Consider the following 17908-nt stretch of genomic DNA (forward strand, 5'->3'; position numbering starts at 1 on the left):
CTAAAAGTAGAGCATTCTTTAGATGAGTTGAGACCAAAAGCAGAGCATTCTTTAGATGAGTTGAGACCGAGAGCAAAGCATTCTTTAGATGAGTTGAGACCGAGAGCAGAGCATTCTTTAGATGAGTTGCGACCAAAAGTAGAGCATTCTTTAGATGAGTTGAGACCGAAAGCAGAGCATTCCTTAGATGAGTTGAGACCAAAAGCAGAGCATTCTTTAGATGAGTTGAGACCGAGAGCAGAGCATTCTTTTGATGAGTTGAGACCGAGAGCAGAGCATTCTTTAGATGAGTTGAGACCGAGAGCAGAGCATTCTTTAGATGAGTTGAGACCGAGAGCAGAGCATTCTTTAGATGAGTTGAGACCAAAAGCAGAGCATTCTTTAGATGAGTTGAGACCGAGAGCAGAGCATTCTTTAGATGAGTTGAGACCAAAAGCAGAGCATTCTTTAGATGAGTTGAGACCGAAAGCAGAATATTGTGAATCACTAACCACGTTGCCATCCACGGTTTTTATGCGAGTAAAGTCATACCGTATAAAACAAAAATCACAACATCTGTGATGGAAACAGGAAGTTTTCGTACAATTTTATAAATGCCAACAGATCAATTGCATGTTTGACATGGTGGTATGTTTTCTTGGCGATAAAATGTATTATGCAAGAAATGGCGTTGGAAATGCCTTTATGTTAAAATATTGATATATTTGAGTCACACGATGCTATGGTGTGTTGCCCTCCCACTACGACTCAAGAAACCATGCTGTTTATTAGGCTACAGATAAGTTGTGATGAATTTCACAGGGTGGTGAAAGTGCAAGATGACGCGCTTGATGCTCTTTTCCAATAAACATCGAGGGTCTTATTCTGGTGACATGATGATCGATGCTTGACTGCCGTTTGACAAAAAGCAAAGTGTCAGTACAGGACTAAGATTGAATCCTACTACACCGACTCTGACGCTCGTCGGACGTGGCAGGGCTTGCAAAATATTACGGACTACAAACGGAAGCCCAGCTGCGAGCTACCCAGTGACACGAGCATACCAGACGAGCTAAATTACTTGTATGCGTGCTTCGAGGCAAGTAATACTGAAGCATGCATGAGAGCACCAGCTATTCCGGATGACTTTGTGATCATGTTCTCTGTAGCCTATGTGAGTAAGACCTTTAAAAAGGTCAACATTCACAAGGCCGCAGGGCCAAACGGATTATCAGGACGTGTACTAAAAGCATGCGCTGACCAACTGGCAAGTCTACTCACTGACATTTTCATCCTGTCCCTGACCAAGTCTGTAATACCCACATGTTTCAAGCTGAACACCATAGTCCCTGTGCCCAAGAACGCCAAGTTAACGTGTCTATATGACTACTGACCCGTAGTGCTTTGAAAGGCCGGTCATGGTTCACATCAACACTATCACCCAGAAACACCTACGTGGGAATGCTGTTCATTGACAACAGCTCAGCGTTCAACACCATAGTGCCCACGAAGCTCATTACTAAGTTAAAACTATAGGACTAAAAACCTCCCTCTGCAACTGGATCTTGGACTTCTTGTCAGGCCGCCCGCCGGGAATTAAGGGTAGACAACAACACATCTGCCTTGCTCAGGGGTGTGTGCTTAGTCCTCTCCTGTACTTCCTGTTCACCTATGACTGCATGGCCAAGCTTGACTCCAACACAACAATTACGTTTGCAGATGACACACCGGTGGTAGGCCTGATCACCGACAACGATGAGACAGCCTATAAGGAGGAGGTCAGAGACCTGGAAGTGTGGAGCCAGGACAACAACCTCTTCCTCAATGTGATCAAGACAAAGGAGATTATTGTGGACTACAGGAAAAGGAGAGAGCTTCGAGTTCGTTGGTCCACATCACCAACACACTACCATGGTCCAAACACACCAAGACAGTCGTGAAGAGGGCACAACAAAGCCTATTCCCCCTCAGGAGACTGAAAAGATTTGGCATGGGTCCTCAGATCCTAAAAAAATTCTACAGCTGCACCATCGAGAGCATCCTGTCTGGTTACATCACCGCCTGGTATGGCAACTGCTCGACATCGGACCGCAAGGCGCTACAGAGGGTAGTGTGTACAGCCCAGTACATCACTGGGGCCAAGCAGAGTAGCAGAGCACTCCACTTCACAGCAAAGAGTAGCAGAGCACTCCACTTCACAGCAAAGAGTAGCAGAGCACTCCACTTATCGCATGTTAACGTTTATTGTCATGAATCTTGTCCTGGAGGTAGAACTGAGCGATTTCAGCAAGATGGGTCAAAATTGGCTACATCGTAAAAATTTATGAAAACAAAACTGAGTTTTTTAGTCTTCATTTAAGGTTAGGGTTAGGTTCACTTTGTGACAAAGTAAACCTTTGTGATGATTTGATGACTTTGTGATGACCAATGAAGTGCTGCCTCCAAGGCAACATTCATGACAATAAATGCCAACCTGCCCTCTCCTCTCTGTTTCTTTCTGTCCCTACCAGTCCATGTTCCACCAGGCTGTGTATCAAATCATATCAAAGTTTGTCACATGCGCTGAATACAACAGGTATTTCACCTTACTTACAGGCTCTAACCAATGCTTACTTACAGGCTCTAACCAATAGCGCAAAAAAGGTATTAGTTGAACAATAGGTAGGTAAAGAAATAAAACAACAGTAAAAAGACAGGCTATATACAGAAGCGAGGCTATAGAAGTAGCGAGGCTACATACAGACACCGGTTAGTCAGGCTGATTAAGGTAGTATGTACAGTGAGGGAAATAAGTATTTGACCCCCTCTCAATCAGAAAGATTTCTGGCTCCCAGGTGTCTTTTATACAGGTAACGAGCTGAGATTAGGAGCACACTCTTAAAGGGAGTGCTCCTAATCTCAGTTTGTTACCTGTATAAAAGACACCTGTCCACAGAAGCAATCAATCAATCAGATTCCAAACTCTCCACCATGACCAAGACCAAAGAGCTCTCCAAGGATAAGATTGTAGACCTGCACAAGGCTGGAATGGGCTACAAGACCATCGCCAAGCAGCTTGGTGAGAAGGTGACAACAGTTGGTGCGATTATTCGCAAATGGAAGAAACACAAAAGAACTGTCAATCTCAGTCAGAAGTTTACATACACCTTAGCCAAATACATTTAAACTCAGTTTTTCACAATTCCTGACATTAAATCCTAGTAACAATTCCCTGTATTAGGTCAGTTAGGACCACCACCATTTTAAGAATGTGAAATGTCAGAATAATAGTAGAGAATTATTTATTTCAGCTTTTATTTCTTAGATCACATTCCCAGTGGGTCAGAAGTTTACATACACTCAATTAGTATTTGGTAGCATTGCCTTTAAATTGTTTAACTTGGGTCAAACGTTTCAGGTAGCCTTCCACAAGCCTCCCCAATAAGTTGGGTGAATTTTGGCCCACTCCCCCTGACAGAGCTGGTGTACTGAGTCAGGTTTGTAGGTCTCCTTGCTCACACATGCTTTTTCAGTTCTCCCTACAAATTTCCTATATGATTGAGGTCAGGGATTTGTGATGGCCACTCCAATACCTGGACTTTGTTGTCCTGAAGCCATTTTGCTACAATTTTGGAAGTATGCTTGGGGTCTTTGTCCATTTGGAAGACCCATTTGCAACCAAGATTTAACTTCCTGACTGATGTCTTGAGATTTTGCTTCGATATTTCCATATAATTTCCCTACCTCATGAAGCCATCTATTTTGTGAAGTGCACCAGTCCCTCCTGCAGCAAAGCAGTCCCTCCTGCAGCAAAGCATGGCCAAACAGTTCAATTTTTGTTTCATCAGACCAGAGGATATTTCTCCAAAAAGTACGATCTGGCTTTTATGGCAGTTTTGGAGCAGTGTCTTCTTCCTTGCTGAGTGGCCTTTCAGGTTATGTCGATATAGGACTCGTTTTACTGTGGATATAGATACTTTTGTACCTGTCTCCTCCAGCATCTTCACAAGGTCCTTTGCTGTTGTTCTGGGATTGATTTGCACTTTCCGCACCAAAGTACGTTCATCTCTAGGAGACAGAACGTGTCTCCTTCCTGAGCGGTATGATGACTGCGTTGTCCCATGGTGTTTATACTTGCGTACTATTGTTTGTACAGATGAACGTGGTACCTTCGGGCGTTTGGAAATTGCTCCCAAGGATGAACCAGACTTGTGGAGGTCTACAATTTATTTTCTGAGGTCTTGGCCGATTTCCCATGATGTCAAGTACAGACGCACTGAATTTCAAGGTAGGCCTTGAAATACATCCACAGGTACACCTCCAATTGACTCAAATGATGTCGATTAGCCTATCAGAACCATCTAAAGCCATGACACCATTTTCTGTAATTTTCCAAGCTGTTTAAAGGCACAGTCAACTTAGTGTGTGTAAACATCTGACCCACTGGAATTGTGAAACAGTGAATTCTAAGTGAAATAATCTGTCTGTAAACAATTGTTGCGAAAATGACTTGTGTCATGCACCAAGTAGATGTCCTAACCGACTTGCCAAAACTATAGTTTGTTAACAAGAACTTTGTGGAGTGGTTGAAAAATGAGTTTTAATGACTCCAACCTAAGTGGATGTAAACTTCTGACTTCAACTGTATCTTTAGAGTTTAAGTCGGGAGATAGTAACTCGTTAAACAACATCAGATTAGTGATAGTCGTATCCCGACAGGACTGAGTCTGAAGGCAGGGACTGAGGTAGAGCTGGGTCACTGGGCTGTACGGTAAGTCAGTGCTGCTCAGACTGGAGCCCTGGGTCAGGCAGTGGGGGAAAAACATTCTGTCTCTCTGGTCGAAACAGTGTCACATAAGATAAGGTTGACATTTTAAAGTGTCTTTAAGACACATATAGACCAAAGATACTGTATGACCAAGCAGAAAAACATGTTATGGTGGGTTTGAGATTTCTGATTTCTATTGGATTCATATCTGCTTGAAGATAGTTGCATTCATGACATGTTGGACATAAAAGACCTAAAATACCTATATATTTTTTTTTACTGTATACTGACCATAACACTTCAGTGCCAATGTTTCCTTCATTTCCTATTTGTCTAAAAGAGTCAGTCGGGGTGAAAGAGAGAGAGTGTGTTTTTGTTATCACTGATCCGGCCTGGCTAAATCTCCCCATGCAGGGCGAGCTGCTGCTGGGTTGTCATGGTGTTGTCATGGCATGCTGCTGGGTTGTCATGGAGACGCCTCAGTAATGACTCCCTCTGCGACGGCAGGTGAGGGAAGTGACCTTTACACGGGACGGATCTTAATAGTCTAAAATGGCCTCCTCTCCTTGTCTCCTCTACTTCCATCTCAATAGTCTACCAGGGCTTCCTTCTCATTTCAGGGATCTCAAGGAAAGGAGATGAGGTGTGGACTTTGAGATGCACCCATGAAGTCGAACACAGTCTGTCCACCAATGGGAATAAAGCACCTACTGTCTTCTCGACTAATGAAAAAGCAACCAAAGCAGAGGGCCATGTCTCTGAAGATAGACACTTCTGTCCACCAATGGGCTTAAAGCACCTACTGTCTTCTCGACTAATGAAAAAGCAACCAAAGCGGAGGGCCATGTCTGTGAAGACAGACACCTCTGTCCACCAATGGGAATAAAGCACCTACTGTCTTCTTGACGAATGAAAAAGCAACCAAAGCAGAGGGCCATGTCTCTGAAGACAGACACCGTACAGATACTCCAGTCATTGTAAAAACAACAACACTTACTGCTCACAAAAAGCCATTTCAATAGAGACTAGGTAGACCTGAGTTTCTTATTCTATTCTATTATATATTATTATACCCCCAATGGGATGCACATTCTGCCTTTGCAATACACACAAAGCTTGATGATGAGTTGCTCATTTGAATCAGCGGTGTATTGCTTAGGCAAAATTTAAAATGTGCACCCTTTGGTTCCCCAGGATCAGTTTAAGAGACAGTGACAGAGGATGACAGGATGAGAGGAATATGTTTGTTCATCACATAGAGTATAGACCCATCCCAGTGGTATATATATAATATGACTACTATACCTACTATCACTACTATAACTACTATAGCTACTAATGCTTCTATAGTTACTAACGCTTCTACCATTACTATAGCTACTATCGTTACTATAGCTACTATAACTACTATAGTTACTATAACTACTATAGTTCCTATAACTACTACAGTTACTATAACTACTACAGTTATTATAACTACTACAGTTATTATAACTACTATAACTAATATAACTGCTATAGCTACTATCATTACTATAGCTACTATTGCTTCTATAGTTACTATTGTTTCTATCATTACGATAGCTACTATCATTACGATAGCTACTATCATTACTATAACTACTATCGTTCCTATAGTTACAATAGTTACTATAACTACTATAGTTACTATAACTACTATAGCTAATATAGATAATACAACTGCTATAGCTACTATAACTGCTATAGCTAATATAACTTCTATACCTGTTATAACAAATCAAAGTTTATATATGTCACGTGCGCCGAATACAACAGGTGTAGACCTTACAGTGAAATGCTTACTTACAGGCTCTAACCAATAGTGCAAAAAACGTATTAGGTGAACAATAGGTAGGTAAAGAAATAAAAACAACAGTTAAAAGACAGTGAAAAATAACAGTAGCGAGGCTATATAAAGGAGAGGCTATATACAGTAGAGAGGCTATGTACAGTAGAGGCTATATACAGTAGAGAGGCTATATACAGTAGCGAGGCTATATACAGTAGCGAGGCTATAAAAGTAGCGAGCCTACATACAAACACCGGCTAGTCAGGCTTATTGAGGTAGTGAGTACAAAAAAGATATGGTTAAAGTGACTATGCATATATGATGAACAGAGAGTAGCAGTACTGTGAAAGAGGGGTTGGCAGGTGGTGGGACACAATGCAGATAGCCCGGTTAGCCAATGTACGGGAGCACTGTTTGGTCGGGCCAATTGAGGTAGTATGTACATGAATGTATAGTTAAAGTGACTATGCATATAAGATAAACAGAGAGTAGCAGCAGTGTAAAAGAGCGGTTGGGGGGCACACAATGCAAATAGTCCGGGTAACCATTTGGTTACCTGTTCAAGGAGTCTTATGGCTTGGGGGTAAAAACTGTTGAGAAGTCTTTTTGTCCTAGACTTGGCACTCCGGTACCGCTTGCCATGCGGTAGTAGAGAGAACAGTCTATGACTGGGGTCTTTGACAATTTTTAGGGCCTTCCTCTGACACCGCCTGGTGCAGAGGTCCTGGATGGCAGGCAACTGGGCAGTATGAACTGGGATGAACTGGGCAGTATGCACTACCCTCTGTAGTGCCTTGCGGTCAGAGGTCGAGCAATTGCCATACCAGGCAGTGATGCAACTATAGCTGCTATAGCTAATATAGCTGCTATAGCTACTTTTGCTAACATAACTGCTATAGCTAAAATAGCTACAATAACTGCTATAGCTAAAATAGCTGCTATAGCTACCATAGTTACTATAGTTATAGTAGTTACTATAACTACTATAGCTAATATAACTACTATAACTACTATAGTTACTATAACTACTATAGTTACTATAGCTACCATAAATACTATAACTACTATAGTCACCATAGTTACTATAACTACTATAGCTAATATAACTACTATAACTACTAACTACTATAGTTACTATAACTACTATAGTTACTATAGCTACCATAAATACTATAACTACTGTAGTTACCATAGTTACTATAACTACTATAGCTAATATAACTACTATAACTACTAACTACTATAGTTACTATAACTACTATAGTTACTATAGCTACCATAAATACTATAACTACTATAGTTACCATAGTTACTATAACTACTATAGTTACCATAGTTACTATAACTACTATAGTTACCATAACTACTACAGCTACTATTGCTACTAAAACTACTATAGTTACTAGAACTACTAAAGTTACCATAACTACTATAGCTACTATAGTTACTAAAGTTACTATAACTACTATAGTTACTATAGCTACCATAAATACTATAACTACTGTAGTTACCATAGTTACTATAACTACTATAGCTAATATAACTACTATAACTACTAACTACTATAGTTACTATAACTACTATAGTTACTATAGCTACCATAAATACTATAACTACTGTAGTTACCATAGTTACTATAACTACTATAGCTAATATAACTACTATAACTACTAACTACTATAGTTACTATAACTACTATAGTTACTATAGCTACCATAAATACTATAACAACTATAGTTACCATAGTTACTATAACTACTATAGTTACCATAGTTACTATAACTACTATAGTTACCATAACTACTACAGCTACTATTGCTACTAAAACTACTATAGTTTCTAGAACTACTAAAGTTACCATAACTACTATAGCTACTATAGTTACTAAAGTTACCATAACTACTATAGCTACTATTGCTACTAAAGTTACCATAACTACTGTAGCTACTCACAGCAGGGCGTGAATACTGTATAGAAAAGCCCCCTCGGCACCTTATAAGTACTATAAATACAGACGTGTAATCACACAGCGTAAACAGTGTGTGAAGGAGAAGATGACCTAAAGAGAGTGGCCTTGGGGACAAAGATATTCTGCCATTGATCTAATACAGTCATACAAGCGGCGATGAACAAACTGTCACTCACACACACACACACACACGGCTGTCCAGGATCTCTGAAGTCAGCTCAGCTTAGCTCAGTGTGTGTTACAGCAGGGTGACAGGCCCTGAAGACACGCAGCGTCTCACTCATTCATATATACACACACACACCATCTGCGGGGTGACAGAAGAGGTTTGCCCTGCACTGTCTGACAGGAACAAACGCTGGGTTGTCTCAGACTGGGGTTGGAGATCAACACTGAAGAGATGCTTGAAGGGAACAACAACAGTGTTTCTTAGACAGCTACCAAGGACACGGTCTAAAGAAACACACACACACCTGTCTGTCTGTCTGTCTGTCAGGGGATTCTGTGTCTGTCTGTCTGTCACTCTGTCACTCTGTCACTCTGTCTGTCTGTCTGTCTGTCTGTCTGTCTGTCTGTCTGTCTGTCTGTCTGTCTGTCTGTCTGTCTGTCTGTCACTCTCAGATCTTTCATGTTCTAACCTCAAAGGCATTCCTAATAACAAAAATATAATAATTAATTTCATCACAACAGCTAAAGAACTGTGAAGTTGAATTAATCTTAGCTGGAGTGATATTATTTATGTTTGGTTTACGTGTTTCTTTCTGGTGGCTTACACTACAGCGCAGTACAATGTGACTGTTGAAAACAGACATTGAGCCTCTTTTATCTCCACAGTAATGATTAATGTCCGTGTCAATTACACTCTGCTATTTCAGCACCACCCGCCTCCATTTTATTCTGTGTTCTGATGTGAACGAGAAGCACAAAATAACAGCCTTGAAGTCAGGGAGAGAAAAGAACACCCAGGCAATTTCTGTGTGTGTGTGTGTGTGTATGTGAGAGCAAAGAGCTCTCTCGTAGACTCCATGTGTCCCTGAGCCACAGCTCCATCCTTCTGCCTCTATCTCCCAAATAGAGTTCCCGAGTGGCACAGCGGTCTAAGGCGCTGCATCTCAGTGCAAGAGGCGTCACTACAGCCCTGGTTCGAATCCAGGCTGTATCACATCTGGCCATGATTGGGAGCCCCATAGGTCGGCGCACAATTGGCCCAACGTCGTCTGGGTTTGGCCGGGATAGACCGTCATTGTAAATAAGAATTTGTTCTCAACCGACTTTCCTAGTTAAATAAAGGTTATATAAAATAAATAAATAAATAAGAGAGCCTCTCCTAAAGCCGCACCCATTTTGCTATTCTCCAGCACGGTCACAGCACCGCAGAGCACATTGGATGTGACTGACAGCCCCCTATTCTCCATCACACCTCATTGTCAGTGGATGCATCCCAAAGTGCACCCTATTCCCTATATAGTGCACTACAACTGTCCAGAGCCTTATGAGGCTAAAGTAGTGTACTATGTAGGGAATAGGGTGCCATTTCCGACGCAACATGTGACATTCCTGTGCTGTATTTGTCTGCTAGCCGCTATGAGAAAGATAGATAGGTCGCGTTTCCAGTTTCAAGTGCAAAATAGTACAGTGACAGTGACTTTCCCCGCAACGCAGTGATAGTAATAACACTGTACACCGAGGGGACAAAACATTAGGAACACCTGCTCTTTCCATGACATAGACTGACCAGGTGAATCCAGGTGAAAGCACTGATCCCTCATCGATGTCACTTGTTAAATCCACTTCAATCAGTGTAGATGAAGGGGAGAAGACGGGGTAAATAAGGATTTTTAAGCCTTGAGACAATTGAGACATGGATTGTGCATGTGTGCCATTCAGAGGGTGCCTTTGAACGGGGTGTGGTAGCAGGTGCCAGGAGCACCGGTTTGTGTCAAGAACTGCAACGCTGCTGGGTTTTTCACACTCAACAGTTTCCTGTGTGAAGAATGGTCCACCACCCAAAAGACATCCAGCCAACTTGACACAACTGTAGGAAGCATTGGAGTCAACACGGTCCAGCATCCCTGTGGAACGCTTTCAACACCTTGTAGAGTCCATGCCCTGATGAACCGAGGCTGTTCTGAGGGAAAAGGGGGAGAGTGCAACTCAATATTAGGAAGGTGTGATACTGTATGTGCCATGGCAAACTTTTTAAAGCACTTCCTGATTACAGAGGTGAGTGCTACAGGGTGGTAGTCATCACTTCCTGATTACAGATGTGCGTGCTACAGGGTGGTAGTCATCACTTCCTGATTACAGATGTGCGTGCTACAGGGTGGTAGTCATCACTTCCTGATTACAGAGGTGAGTGCTACAGGGTGGTAGTCATCACTTCCTGATTACAAATGTGAGTGCTACAGGGTGGTAGTCATCACTTCCTGATTACAGATGTGCGTGCTACAGGGTGGTAGTCATCACTTCCTGATTACAGAGGTGAGTGCTACAGGGTGGTAGTCATCACTTCCTGATTACAGATGTGCGTGCTACAGGGTGGTAGTCATCACTTCCTGATTACAGATGTGAGTGCTACAGGGTGGTAGTCATCACTTCCTGATTACAGATGTGCGTGCTACAGGGTGGTAGTCATCACTTCCTGATTACAAATGTGCGTGCTACAGGGTGGTAGTCATCACTTCCTGATTACAGATGTGCGTGCTACAGGGTGGTAGTCATCACTTCCTGATTACAGATGTGAGTGCTACAGGGTGGTAGTCATCACTTCCTGATTACAGATGTGCGTGCTACAGGGTGGTAGTCATCACTTCCTGATTACAAATGTGCGTGCTACAGGGTGGTAGTCATCACTTCCTGATTACAGAGGTGAGTGCTACAGGGTGGTAGTCATCACTTCCTGATTACAGATGTGCGTGCTACAGGGTGGTAGTCATCACTTCCTGATTACAGATGTGCGTGCTACAGGGTGGTAGTCATCACTTCCTGATTACAGAGGTGAGTGCTACAGGGTGGTAGTCATCACTTCCTGATTACAGATGTGCGTGCTACAGGGTGGTAGTCATCACTTCCTGATTACAGATGTGCGTGCTACAGGGTGGTAGTCATCACTTCCTGATTACAGAGGTGAGTGCTACAGGGTGGTAGTCATCACTTCCTGATTACAGAGGTGAGTGCTACAGGGTGGTAGTCATCACTTCCTGATTACAGATGTGCGTGCTACAGGGTGGTAGTCATCACTTCCTGATTACAGAGGTGAGTGCTACAGGGTGGTAGTCATCACTTCCTGATTACAGAGGTGAGTGCTACAGGGTGGTAGTCATCACTTCCTGATTACAGAGGTGAGTGCTACAGGGTGGTAGTCATCACTTCCTGATTACAGAGGTGAGTGCTACAGGGTGGTAGTCATCACTTCCTGATTACAGAGGTGAGTGCTACAGGGTGGTAGTCATCACTTCCTGATTACAGAGGTGAGTGCTACAGGGTGGTAGTCATCACTTCCTGATTACAGAGGTGAGTGCTACAGGGTGGTAGTCATCACTTCCTGATTACAGAGGTGAGTGCTACAGGGTGGTAGTCATCACTTCCTGATTACAGAGGTGAGTGCTACAGGGTGGTAGTCATCACTTCCTGATTACAGAGGTGAGTGCTACAGGGTGGTAGTCATCACTTCCTGATTACAGAGGTGAGTGCTACAGGGTGGTAGTCATCACTTCCTGATTACAGAGGTGAGTGCTACAGGGTGGTAGTCATCACTTCCTGATTACAGAGGTGAGTGCTACAGGGTGGTAGTCATCACTTCCTGATTACAGAGGTGAGTGCTACAGGGTGGTAGTCATCACTTCCTGATTACAGAGGTGAGTGCTACAGGGTGGTAGTCATCACTTCCTGATTACAGAGGTGAGTGCTACAGGGTGGTAGTCATCACTTCCTGATTACAGAGGTGAGTGCTACAGGGTGGTAGTCATCACTTCCTGATTACAGAGGTGAGTGCTACAGGGTGGTAGTCATCACTTCCTGATTACAGAGGTGAGTGCTACAGGGTGGTAGTCATCACTTCCTGATTACAGAGGTGAGTGCTACAGGGTGGTAGTCATCACTTCCTGATTACAGATGTGCGTGCTACAGGGTGGTAGTCATCACTTCCTGATTACAGAGGTGAGTGCTACAGGGTGGTAGTCATCACTTCCTGATTACAGAGGTGAGTGCTACAGGGTGGTAGTCATCACTTCCTGATTACAGAGGTGAGTGCTACAGGGTGGTAGTCATCACTTCCTGATTACAGAGGTGAGTGCTACAGGGTGGTAGTCATCACTTCCTGATTACAGAGGTGAGTGCTACAGGGTGGTAGTCATCACTTCCTGATTACAGAGGTGAGTGCTACAGGGTGGTAGTCATCACTTCCTGATTACAGAGGTGAGTGCTACAGGGTGGTAGTCATCACTTCCTGATTACAGAGGTGAGTGCTACAGGGTGGTAGTCATCACTTCCTGATTACAGAGGTGAGTGCTACAGGGTGGTAGTCATCACTTCCTGATTACAGAGGTGAGTGCTACAGGGTGGTAGTCATCACTTCCTGATTACAGAGGTGAGTGCTACAGGGTGGTAGTCATCACTTCCTGATTACAGAGGTGAGTGCTACAGGGTGGTAGTCATCACTTCCTGATTACAGAGGTGAGTGCTACAGGGTGGTAGTCATCACTTCCTGATTACAGAGGTGAGTGCTACAGGGTGGTAGTCATCACTTCCTGATTACAGAGGTGAGTGCTACAGGGTGGTAGTCATCACTTCCTGATTACAGAGGTGAGTGCTACAGGGTGGTAGTCATCACTTCCTGATTACAGAGGTGAGTGCTACAGGGTGGTAGTCATCACTTCCTGATTACAGAGGTGAGTGCTACAGGGTGGTAGTCATCACTTCCTGATTACAGAGGTGAGTGCTACAGGGTGGTAGTCATCACTTCCTGATTACAGAGGTGAGTGCTACAGGGTGGTAGTCATAATGGCAGGTAACTTTAGAGTTCTTGGGAACAGGAACGAGGGTGGTCATCTTGAGACGTAGGGACTACAGACTGGCACATGGAGATGTTGAAACTGACCGTGAAGAAGCAGCTAGCTGGTCTGCGGATGCTCTGAGAATGCACCCTGGAATACCGTCTTGCCCCCGTGGCCTTGCGAATGTTGACCAGATTAAAAGCCTTACTTATGTCGGCCTTGGAGAGAGAGAGGGAGAGATCACCCAGTCCTCTGGGATGGCGGGCCCATTATGCGCGGCTCTGTGTTTTTCTCGAAGCGTTCTTCTGGTAGAGGAGCATGGTTGGGCAGATCACGATTGGGTGATTGGGTCTTCCTTTGTAATCTGTATTGGACTCTAGGCCCTGCCACATGTGCCTAGTGTTGGAGCCGGTCTAATAGGATTCCACCTTGTTCCTGTATTGGAGTTTCTCCTGTTTGACGGCTCTGTGGAGGTCATTGGTGAGTGGTTGAGATGCATGTTTAGAGTATTACAGTCCAACTGCCTTCCACTCTGTCAACCTGGCTGCACTGTTACTGTCACTTCTCAAACCAACGGAGCTACTCATCCAGCACTACATCTCTCTTCACCTTCATCCTCCTCTCTCTCCCTCTCTGTATGTCTTCTTTGACCTTACATTTCTCCTTTCTGTCTCCCATCTTCCCTGTCCCATCACCGTCTTCCCTGCCCCCCACCTCTCCCTGCACCATCACCCTCTTCCCTGCCCCATCACCCTCTTCCCTGCCCCATCACCCTCTTCCCTGCCCCATCACCCTCTTCCCTGGCCCATCACCCTCTTCCCTGGCCCATCACCCTCTTTCCTGCACCATCACCCTCTTCCCTGCCCCATCACCCTCTTCCCTGCCCCATCACCCTCTTCCCTGCCCCATCACCCTCTTCCCTGCCCCATCACCCTCTTCCCTGGCCCATCACCCTCTTCCCTGGCCCATCACCCTCTTTCCTGCACCATCACCCTCTTCCCTGCCCCATCACCCGCTTCCCTGCCCCATCACCCGCTTCCCTGCCCATCACCCTCTTCCCTGCCCTCACCTCTCCCTTCCCTCACCTCTTCCTTCCCCCTCACCTCTCCCTTCCCTCACCTCTTCCTTCCCCATCACCCTCCTCCCTGCCCCCACCTCTCCCTGCCCCAACACCCTCTCTCTGCCCCCACCTCTCCCTTCCCCATCACCCTCTTCCCTGCCCCCACCTCTCCCTTCCTCATCACCCTCCTCCCTGCCCCCACCTCTCCCTGCCCCATCACTCTTCCCTGCCCCCACCTCTCCCTTCCTCATCACCCTCTTCCTTCCCCATCACCCTCCTCCCTGCCCCCACCTCTTCCTTCCCCATCGCCCTCTTCCCTGCCCCCACCTCTCCCTTCCTCATCACCCTCTTCCCTGCCCCCACCTCTCCCTTCCTCATCACCCTCTTCCCTGCCCCCACCTCTTCCTTCCCCATCACCCTCCTCCCTGCCCATCACTCTTCCCTGCCCCCACCTCTCCCTTCCTCATCACCCTCCTCCCTGCACCCACCTCTTCCTTCCCCATCACCCTCCTCCCTGCCCCCACCTCTCCCTGCCCCATCACTCTTCCCTGTCCCCACCTCTCCCTTCCTCATCACCCTCCTCCCTGCCCCCACCTCTTCCTTCCCCATCACCCTCCTCCCTGCCCCCACCTCTCCCTGCCCCATCACTCTTCCCTGCCCCCACCTCTCCCTTCCTCATCACCCTTCTCCCTGCCCCCACCTCTTCCTTCCCCATCACCCTCCTCCCTGCCCCCACCTCTCCCTGCCCCATCACTCTTCCCTGCCCCCACCTCTCCCTTCCTCATCACCCTCTTCCCTGCCCCCACCTCTTCCTTCCCCATCACCCTCCTCCCTGCCCCCACCTCTTCCTGCCCCATCACTCTTCCCTGCCCCCACCTCTCCCTTCCCCATCACCCTCTCCATGTCACTCGCTCCCCTCCCTTTTCTTCACTCTCCTCTCCTCTCACCCTCTCTACTCTCCTCCCTCCTCTGCTCATCTCCCCCACCCCCTCCTCCTCCCCCCTCCTCCTGAGCGGTCTTATAATGGTGTGAGCTCAGAGAAATACTCAAGAATTATCTCAGCGGGCTTCTGGTCAATGTGTTCCAGCAGTCGATGTGAGAGCTATCACTCGCTCAACTACCCATGGTACACTCCAGTCACAGTCACCTCCTCAACCACTCACACTCTCTCTTTCATGCGCACGCACGCACGCACGCACGCGCACACACACACACACACACACACACGGCAGAAGCACTAAATGGAAGTTAGGTTGTGTTTGTGTGTGGTGTGTGTGTGTGTGTGTGTGTGGTGTGTGTGTGTGTGTGTGTGTGGTGTGTGTGTGTGTGTGTGTGTGGTGTGTGTGTGTAAACAAAAACAGTAAACAAACAAAAAGAGTGAGTGAGTGAAGGAATGAGACGCTGCACTAAGGAAAGGAGGTTGAGCTGTGGGATGTTATTAGCCTCATTTCAACAGGACATTCCAGATAAAACTCACTGTATTAATATTCTGTCAGTTTAACTTCCTCTGCAGGCATAAAGACCTGAATAACATGAATAGTCAATGGATTATTAATGTCCATGATCTCACTCACACACGCACACACACACACACACACACACACGTACGTGTGCGCGCAACTCCACACAGCACATGTGACTCACAGCCAAGGTTTGTTGATCCAAAACTCCTCCCTGAACTCCAATGAACAATTTCACACAAATATCCAGACAGGCAGATAATGATCTGATCTTCACATAGAGGACTACCAGCTGACTGATCACATTACTATGCAGTAGCTAACACTAAGGTTTAGTGTGTATTAAATATCCCCTTTTTCACTGTAATAGCATTAGTGACAACACTGGCATTGACTGTGTCTGTGTCCCAATTGGCACGCTATTTCCTATATAGTGCACTACTTTTGCACTATATAGAGCATAGGGAGCCATTTAGGACACACACTATGATTCATAATGAAGCCATGATAATGTATTCATAGAATCTTCCAAAAGGAAATAATGAACCAGGAGCTCAGAGACATCTGGTACACGACTGCATCCCTCTCTCCATCCCTCTCTCTCTCTCTCTCTCCATCCCTCCCTCCAGCTCTCTCCCTCCATCTCTCTCTCTCCATCTCTCCCTCCCTCTCTCCATCCCTCTCTCCATCCCTCTCTCTCTCCCGCCATCCCTCTCTCCAACCCTCTCTCTCTCCATCCCTCTCTCTCCCTCCATCCACCCATCCCTCTCTCTCCCTCCATCCCTCTGTCTCTCCATCTCTCTCTCTCTCTCATCCCTCTCTCCCTTTCTCCCTTTCTCCCTCATACCTCTCTACCTCCCTCCATCCATCCATCCATCCCTCTCTCTCTCTCCCTCTCCATCCCTCTCTCTCTCCATCCCTCTCTCCCTCCCTCCACCCCTCTCCATCCCTCTCTCTCTCTCTCTCCATCCCTCCCTTTCTCCATCCCTCCCTCTATCTCTCTAGCCATCGATCCCTCCCTCTCTCCATCCATCTCGTCATTCATCCATCCCTCCATCCATCCCCCTCTCCATTCATCCCTCCCTCCCTCTCTCTCTCTAGCCATCAATCCCTCCCTCTCGCCATCCCTCTCTCTCCCTCCATCCACCCATCCCTCTCTCTCCCTCCATCCCTCTGTCTCTCCATCTCTCTCTCTCTCTCATCCCTCTCTCCCTTTCTCCCTCCATTCCTCTCTCCCTCCCTCCATCCATCCATCCCTCTATCTCTCCCTCTCCATCCCTCTCTCTCTCCATCCCTCTCTCCCTCCATCCCTCTCTCTCTCCCTCCACCCCTCTCCATCCCTCCCTTTCTCCATCCCTCCCTCTATCTCTCTAGCCATCGATCCCTCCCTCTCTCCATCCATCTCGTCATTCATCCATCCCTCCATCCATCCCCCTCTCCATCCATCCCTCCCTCCCTCCCTTTCAATTCAATTCAAGGGCTTTATTGGCATGGGAAACATGTGTTAACATTGCCAAAGCAAGTGAGGTAGATAATATATAAAGTGAATATATAAAGTATATATATTATTATATATATATATTATATCATATATATATATATACACATACATATATATATATATATATATATATACACAGTGTTTTAACAATGTACAAATGGTTAAAGGACACAAGATAAAATAAATACGCATAAATATGGGTTGTATTTACAATGGTGTTTGTTCTTCACTGGTTGCCCTTTTCTCGTGGCATCAGGTCACAAATCTTGCCGCTGTGATGGCACACTGTGGAATTTCACCCAGTAGATATGGGAGTTTATCAAAATTGGATTTGTTTTCGAATTCTTTGTGGATCTGTGTAATCTGAGGGAAATATGTCTCTCTAATA

At 45.5% G+C, this 17908-nt stretch overlaps 1 protein-coding gene across 4 annotated transcripts in view; it reads right to left on the reverse strand.

The window, feature by feature from the left end:
* The window catches only part of LOC110535119 (amyloid-beta A4 precursor protein-binding family A member 1), a 132329-nt gene that overhangs the window by 89211 nt on the left and 25210 nt on the right, over positions 1 to 17908 (reverse strand). The gene's annotated exons all lie outside the window — the stretch shown is intronic.

This window comes from Oncorhynchus mykiss, chromosome 11, assembly GCF_057628025.1.
Source record: "Oncorhynchus mykiss isolate SJ-2025 chromosome 11, ASM5762802v1, whole genome shotgun sequence".
Lineage (NCBI taxonomy): Eukaryota > Metazoa > Chordata > Actinopteri > Salmoniformes > Salmonidae > Oncorhynchus > Oncorhynchus mykiss.